At 38.9% G+C, this 8,957-nt stretch overlaps 1 long non-coding RNA gene across 1 annotated transcript; it reads left to right on the forward strand.

The window, feature by feature from the left end:
- Positions 1-1,656: 1,656 nt before the first annotated feature.
- On the forward strand, positions 1,657-8,134 carry LOC147582593 (uncharacterized). The gene is made up of 2 exons (XR_015249324.1): positions 1,657-5,496; positions 7,516-8,134. It is a non-coding gene; the product is annotated as an uncharacterized LOC147582593 (long non-coding RNA).
- Positions 8,135-8,957: the final 823 nt, after the last annotated feature.

The raw sequence follows: 8,957 nt of genomic DNA on the forward strand, positions 1-8,957 counted from the left end.
AGCCAGGAACTTGTAAAGAATAAAAATATTTATTAGGATAAATAAAAGTGTTTTTTTAATATTTTAAATTCTTTATTACCCTGTTCTGATAAATTTGAAAATCTGGATGAAATAAACTGTTTTCTAGAAAACAATTTATAAAAATCATATCAAGAAATATGCAATATGGGACATCTGGGTATCTCAGTTCGTTAAGTGTCAACTTCAGCTCAGGTCATGATCTCACGGTTTGTGAGTTGAGCCCCACATCGGGCTCTGTGCTGACAGCTTGGAGCCTGGAGCCTGCTTCAGATTCTGTGTCTCCTTCTCTCTCTGACCCTCCCCCACTCACACTCTTGTCTCTCTCTCTCTCAAAAATAAACACTAAAAAAATTAAGAAATATGCAATAGAAAATCATTGAAGTCTTTGATAAAATTATGGAAGAATTCTTTTTAAGTTTATTTATTTTGAGACAGAGTGTGTGCATGCATGTGGGAAGCAAGGGAGGTGCAGAGAGAGAGGGAGAGAGAGAACCCCAAGCAGGTTCTGTGCTGTCAGTGCAGACTTCTACACAGAACTTGATCTCACAACCATGAGATCATGATCTGAGCCAAAATCAAGAGTCGGACACTTAACCGACTGAGCCACCCAGGCATCCCAAAATTCTTTTTAAAAATGACATCAAGTCCAGGTGTTTTACAGGAGAATTGTTTTAACATTTTAAGGTGAAAATATTTAAAGCTGTTCAAACTGTCCCAGAATGTAGAAAAAGTATCCTAATTCATTTTATACAGTTAGCATGAACCCAGTAGCAAAAATTGTCAAAGGAAGTAGGAAAGAATTTAACAGATTAAAAAGTCTAAAGAATTATGAACAAGTCAATACCAAACATGTATCACCAGAACAATCCATGACCAAGTAGGCTAGCATGCATTCTAGAAATACAAAGTTGGAAATTGTGGCTTATATACACAATGGAATACTACGTGGCAATGAGAAAGAATGAAATATGACCTTTTGTAGCAACGTGGATGGAAATGGAGAGTGTTATGCTAAGTGAAATAAGTCATACAGAGAAGGACAGACTCCATATGTGTTCACTCATATGTGGATCCTGAGAAACTTAACTTAGTGGTGTTCTACCATGGGGGAGGGGAAGGAAAAAAAATGGTTAGAGAGGGAGGGAACCAAAACATAAGAGACTTCTAAAAACTGAGAACAAACTGAGGGTTTATGGGGGGGTGGTGGAGGGAGGGGTGGGTGGGTGATGGGTATTGAGGAGGGCACCTATTGGGATGAGCACTGGGTGTTGTATGGAAACCAATTTGACAATAAATTTCATATTAAAAAAAATAAAGTAAAATATCATTGACTATAAAAAAAAGAAATACAAAGTTGGCTTTCTGGTAAGAATAATATATTTTAGTGTATTTTTATAATAAAGGGGGAAAGTCGGGGCGCCTGGGTGGCGCAGTCGGTTGAGCGTCCGACTTCAGCCAGGTCACGATCTCGCGGTCCGTGAGTTCGAGCCCCGCGTCAGGCTCTGGGCTGATGGCTCAGAGCCTGGAGCCTGTTTCCGATTCTGTGTCTCCCTCTCTCTCTGCCCCTTCCCCGTTCATGCTCTGTCTCTCTCTGTCCCAAAAATAAATAAATGTTGAAAAAAAAAATTTTTTTTTAAATAAAGGGGGAAAGTCACACAGTCTTAATAAATGCCTAAAAGGTTATAATTCAACTCCTATCCCTGATATATGCTTAAAGGAATATGAAATCAACAACAAATTTATGAAGCACTACATACATGCTTAAGGTTAGGAATAAAATTAAGGAGTCCAGTGAGGAAGTGTAACTTTGGGAAAGGAAAAAAACAATCATTTGCAGATAAATGTGATTATCCGGAAAATGGTAAGATTCTTACAAAACTTCATCAAGATACCCAATTGTAAAATAAACATATTAAAAGCAAAAGCTTTTATATATTCCAGCAATAAATAATTAGAAATTGTTTTTCTTTATAATGCATTTAATAATTTAATAAACTTTTATAAAATATGAAACAAACATGATAGAAATGTTCAGAACCTAAATGAGGGACTGCCAAATGTTTGCTGAGGAATATCAAAGAAGACTTAATGATATACCATGTTTCTGGATGAAGAGACTTGATTTTGTTGAGATGTCAGATCTCCCCAAATTACTTCCTATATTTCAACAAAAATTAATTTCAGTCAGAATTCTAAAAGAATTCTTTTTAGAAATTGAAAAAAAAATTCTAAAGTGTATCTGGACTTCAAATAACCAGGCAATATTAGAGAAAGAAGTTTTTGCAAATAATCATAGCTAATATTTGTTAACTGTTTTAAGTACTGGACACTGATCTACATTTTTAAATGCATGATTTAATCCTTATAAGCACTTTGAGATGGGTCTTACAATCATTGCCAGTTTACAGATTGGAAAAGAAACAGCCTCGGGGAGACCTGAGAGGCTGGCTAAACTAAGCCACTATTACTTATATGACTGGAAGTAATCTACACAAAGGGAGATAATGGGGACAAAGTCAATACAAGATTTTTACCCATATTATACTTGTGGCTCAAGGCCGTGCATTTTCCTTCTCTCCCAACATCCAAATTCTGTGGGAATAAGAGAAGAAATACTTCTAAAGTACATAAAGTTAAATAGAAAATTTTTGTTTCCAGCAGTGTGGTATGCTACACTTATCCTCCAAGTGCAGTACTGCTAAGAATGTTGAGGATACACACACACACACACACACACACACACACACACACACACACACACCCCTGAGCAAATGGCAAAGTAAAAAAATTCCTTGGAGGCCCGAAATGATGATAAATATTAAATCAAAAGGGTAATTAAGGACTGGAGCCCAGTGTTTCCCCTCAGGTACCTGCCAATCACTAGTAGCCAGGGTAGGCATATGGGGCAGAAGGCAAAGACTTGAAACGATCAAGATGGTAGATTGAACCAGTGATCCCTGCATAAAGTTAGGACTCCTGAAGGACAGTGTGTGTGATAGAATTAGGGAAAGCCCTACTCTGCAGAGGGAGAAAGTGGGAATGCCTGTCTCAGCTTTGACTCTGGGAAGGAAATCTCTCCTGGAATTCCTAACTACCTGTCCACATTTACATGGACATGGGACTTGAATTTGTTGGCAGTCAAAATAGTTAAGCAGAGAATCTGGTTGAAATGAGTCCCAGACTGGTTACCCTTAGGTGCCTGATCGAAGAAGCATCCCAGACCTTAGAAGTTTACTCAGATAAGGTGCAGAGCAACATGAGTTCACAGTGAACACACACACACAAAGCTATAAGTGAGAGCAGAAATTGACTCACAATTGAGATACCGAATTACAACATAAAGTACGTTCAATAGGTTTAAAGAAACAAGGTCATTAGAAATATAATGAAGAAACAAAAGATAGAAAAAACGGCTAGTAAGTTTTGAAAAGTAACTTCATAGAAGTGAAAATATTGAGTTAGAAATTCAATGGATATGGTTTAGAAGAAAATTGGTTATAGAAATTATACAGAATGCCTATAAAGAAACAAAAATCTAAAAGATGTAATAAATGAAGGAAAAAGCATAAGGAGATCTAATATACATGTTAAATGGGTTCCAGAAGGAGGGAATAGGGCAGATATAATGTGTGAAAAAATGATAAGGATTGAGAATAAATTATTGAGAACTGATGAAAAATATGAATCCCTAGTTCAAGAACCCAAATGAATTAATAGAAAGATAAAACAAAGATATAAAAACATCGTATAGAATATGAAAGAACAACAAAGACAGAGTAGAAACTTAAAAGCAGCCAGAGATAAGACAGATTAATTTCAAAGCAGCAACATAGATCAAAAATGACTTTCAACAACAACTGGTCCATTAAATGGTGGAATATTTTCAATGTACTAAAGAACAATGACTGTCAAAGTAGAATTTTCCTACTCCTCAAAATGTCTTTCAAGAACAGTGGCAAGATAAAGACATTTCAGAGAAACTAAATATTTACTACCAATAAACTACATTTAGGGGAATTTCTAAAGGATGTACTTTAGGAAGAAGCAAAACGCTCTCCGGAAGTTGAAGAGGTGAGATAACACCAAAGAAAATGGTAAATGTGACTATAGCGACTTATAAAATAGCCATATTTAATTTGGTTAGAAAAGAACTAAAACCCAGGACATGAACAGCAACTCAGGAATGGGGTAACTAGAATTAGAGTTAAAATGTTCTTTTGTTTAAAAAAAATTTTTTTTTAATTTTTACTTATTTTTGAGAGAGAGAGTGCAAGCAGTGGAGGGGCCGAGAGAGAGGGAGGGAGAATCTGAAGCAGGCTCCAGGCTCCCAGCTGTCAGCACAGGGCCTGATGCCAGGCTCGAACTCACGAACAGTGAGGTCATGTCCAGAGCTGACGTAGAACGCTTAACTGACTGAGCCATCCAGGTGCCCCAAAGTTAAAGTGTTTTAAGTTATTATGTTGCTTACCAAAGTAACTCAAACTTTTATATTAAACATGATGTTAAAATTTCTAGATAAACCACCAAAAGATTAAAAACAATAATTTCTATACTAATAAAAGAGGTAGAGGACTCTACCGATGAAGGCATGAAAAAAGTAAGGGAAAAAAGGAAATCTATATAAAATAAGATAGTAGAAGTTAATCCAATTACATCAGTAATCACAATCAATATAAATGGATTAAACTCACCAGTTGAGGCAATGATTATTGGAGTGGATTTTAAAAATTCAGCTATAAATTGTTTTCAAGAGCCATTCTAAAAACATAAGGACACAGAAAGAGTGAAAATAAAACAGTGGGAGAAAAAAGATACACTGACAAGACATATCCAAAAAAAAAGAAAAGAAAAGAAAGGAAAAAGAAAGAAAAAGGGGAAAAAAAGTACAATTCTAAAATACAAGTAGTGTGAATAATTTTTGAAAATCAGAAATAGGTCATTATTATAAGGGGAGATTTTCATACATCTCTTTCAGTAATCAATAAATCATGTCATAAAAAGTACTAAGCATATAAAAGATTTGAACAAGACAATAAACTTAATATAAGAGTATATGGAATGTTGACTGAACAAAATACACATTCTTTAAATGTGCACAGAACATTTCCTACAATTAACCATGTATTAGGCCATAAATCAAGTCTTAAGTTTCAAAGAACCAATTTCAAAATGAGCACATTTTCTGACAATTGCACATTTTCTGACAATTGCAATTGTTAGAGGTCAGTAACAAAAAGATAATGTAAATACTCATACATTGAGAGCATTGACATTGTTTTAAATAACTGAAAGATCAAAAAATCATACCGGAAATTAGAAAATACTTTAAAGGATGATATGCTACTTGCCAGACCTTGTATTATGCAACTAACTGAAGTAATTTTTCCACAGAAATGTGGGGTTGAATTATCAGAAAGGAAGAAGCTGAAAATATGTGAACCAAACATATAGAGAAGATGGAATAAGAACAACAAAGTAAGTATAAATAAAGTGGAAGGAAGGAATATTAAAAAGATAAGCAATGTAACAAAGGATCAATACTGAAAGCTGGTGCTTTGAAAGACTAAAGCAAATCTCTGACAAGATTGTCCACAAGAAAAAGACAACACAAAGTATCATATTAATAGGAGTGAAAAGTAGTAGGAAGTCCCTGGCCAGCCTGAATTTTGTTCCTTTAAGGAGTGGAACAAAGTAGTACCCAACATTTATTTAAACTTGGGAATTCACTCATAGTGTTTTCAGGGGCCCTTTATTTTGTTTAGTTTTCACTTTAGCACTCATTTAGTGCTCCAGTGTATCATTTCCAATCTTACTGTTGACAGTGAAGTTAGTTTCTCCAAAAATCTTCTCCATTGAACCTATCTTTCTTTTTGCCTAATACTTTTATTTACTCATTGTAATGGCTTCTTTTTGGCTCCAATTGAGCCACCCAGGCATCTTCCTGATTTTAAAAGAAATGTTTCCACTATTTTGTGTTAAGTGTAGTGTGTGTGTGTGTGTGTGTGTAAATTTATACAAAGTATTTGTGTATATACATGTGTATATGTGCATATATGTATATATGTATACACAGACACACATATATAGATGTGGGATGGGTAGGAAGGGAATTTCTAGGTGTGGTCTGTGGAAGGAAAGAGTCACTAGGTTGTTCTGTAAAGAGAAAATAATGCACATGGCACAGTGGATATGCTGTGCAGCCCTGCCCTGCAAAGTGTTTTGTGTAATGCATCCACAGTGGAAATGTCTGAGTCCTTGGATGGTCAGGGTCGAGGTGAGAGGTGCTTGGCTGAAGCTGGTGAGAACTGACCAGCATCAGGTGGGGGGAATGGAGAAGGGAGGGACTCCCAGGGTCAGACTCCTTTGGAAATCACAGTGATAAGCCCACCCACAGGAAGGGGATGCAGGCAGAACAGCCCCACCAGCCATGTGGCAAGAAGTGCTGGCACTGATTGGGATTCCTAATCTCTCCATCTTACAGTCTTCAACCACATTCACATACTTGATCTCATCTGTTCTCACAACCACCTCATGAAGAAGAATCATAGGAATCCCCATCCTCCTGATGCAAAAAAATGAGTCTCAGAAAAGTAAGCTGTAAGGGGAAGAGCTGAATAGCAGACCCAGCCCCTCTACTTTCTGTGATTCTCTGGGCTTTCAGACTCAAAGCTCAGCGTGGCAAGTAGCAGGCTTGAGACCAAGGGCACAGGGAAATGTCCAGTCCAGTTATCCATTGTGCTACAGGTACACTGTTAACTTCTTCCCCAAATATTTTTCACCATCATGCAGACATAGGTAAGGCTGCTGTTACACCAACAGTAGGATTTTTTTTGTGCTTGGTGGCCCTTGAGACTGTGTTGATGAAGGGCCTTTATGAGAGATTGTATAAAGGCTGTCCAGGCTCCATCAGTGACAGAGAGTGATATGTGAAAAATCCCTGTGCTGGAAAGCTCTGACAGTGATGGTCTGGTTTCCCTTTGCCTCTTCTTCATGAGCCTGAACTGTAGTTCAACTTCATCCTGACCCAAGTGCAAGGAATAACCGCAGTCACTGGAACGGAGAAGAACAGAGTTCCACACAGGACCATGTTCTTGCCTCTTCAGGTATCTTGCAGAGAAGAATAATTTAGATCTACACAGCTGGGGTGTATGGTGGGAAGAAGTGTGTATGAGTCAGCTATTTAAAAAAGTGATTCAGGGGGCGCCTGGGTGGCGCAGTCGGTTAAGCGTCCGACTTCAGCCAGGTCACGATCTCACGGTCCGTGAGTTCCAGCCCCGCGTCAGGCTCTGGGCTGATGGCTCAGAGCCTGGAGCCTGTTTCCGATTCTGTGTCTCCCTCTCTCTCTGCCCCTCCCCCGTTCATGCTCTGTCTCTCTCTGTCCCAAAAATAAATAAAAACGTTGAAAAAAAAATTTAAAAAAATAAATAAATAAAAAAGTGATTCAGGAAGGCCTGAGCAAAGCTTTTCACCATCGTCTTGTTTTATGTTCTGTAGGAATACTTGTTGGAGCACCAGAGCCACAAGAGGTAGACACAAACAAGCCTGCCTCCTTCAACCCCACTGTGCCTGGACCAGCTCATACCTCTACTTCTCAGCCTGCCACGAAAATAGCCACTTGTTTCTTTGAGCCATGGAGCTAGCTGATTTCTCACCATCTAGGCTTCAGGTGAGGGGCTCCTCCAGATCATTGGACACTTGAGTTGCTTTTTGTCCAGGTGTGAAGCTGACACCTTGAGTGGCACATGGAAAGGCACAGCCTAGTCTTGTTTCTAGAAGCAGCAGGTTGGCTGGAAAGTGCTTGAGGTGTAAAGGAGATGACAAGTTTCCTTTTGGGTCCAGGTGGTGTGATCCCAAGCAATCGCATTTCTGAGTCACAGTTTATTTATCTAGAAAATAGAGGATTGTGTATGCAGTTAGGGAGAGGTTTGTGATTGGAGGCCTTCTGAGGGCTGGCAGTGTTCAATCTCATGACATGGGAGGAAGTTATGCAGACATTCACCTTATGATAATGTATTATTATACCTCACATGGTGTGTTTACATGGTGGGCACTTTTGTGTATGTGTGTTATATTCACATGAAAGATTTTATTTAAATAAAGAAAATGAGAGTAATGATGGTATTTCACAGGATTATTGTGAAAATTAAAAGCAAGGATAGCCCTGGGTGGATAGTAAGCAGTGCTGTGCGGGTGGCACAGTGCATGAGAGTGAGCCCGTCACTGTCACCACTGTAGCCAGTGCACATAGATATCACAGGACCACAGAATAGCAGCGGAATGTGTGCAGAATGTGGAGTTGGCATCCTTCTGATGGTTGTACACTGGTCTCAAATCCCTTCCTGTGCCAGTGAAGGATTTAAGGGTTGGGAATTCAGAAGCAGAAGCTCCTGAAAAGGTGTTATCGGCCAAAGCCGTATGCCTTATTTCTCTCTCTCTCTCTTTCTCTCATCTTTACCCATTCAAACCTTCCCCTCATCGTGGACCCATCTGCTGTATCATCACAGAAGAAGCCCCCAACCCCTTGCTTCCTCCAACCTCCTCTGTCCACTCCCATCCCCCACCTCATGCCATCCTCCTTACCTCTCTATGCCACATGTTCATCACATCCCTCTCTTCTCGGGCCTCCTCTCCCTCTCTCATGATCTCTTTCTAATCCATTTATTCTCTAAATTCTTGGACACCTAAACTGGCCTGGCCAGGCAGCAAGCTATGCAGTTAGGTGAGCATCTGAAGGAATGTCAGTCCCATGCAGTTGACGACTCTGCACAGACCTTGAGAGCTGAGAGATGTGAGGTTGGGGCTCAAGTGTGGTATGGTTGGGGATTGGCTAAGGAAGAGACTTCTCTTGGTGTAACAGTGCCATCAAGCTAGAACTCGTTACGGAATTCAGTAGTGCTCAGTTCCATTCCTTATTTTTACCTGTATTTTATTTCAGT

Source organism: Puma concolor, chromosome A3, assembly GCF_028749965.1.
Source record: "Puma concolor isolate L17-30 chromosome A3, mPumCon1.1.hap2, whole genome shotgun sequence".
Lineage (NCBI taxonomy): Eukaryota > Metazoa > Chordata > Mammalia > Carnivora > Felidae > Puma > Puma concolor.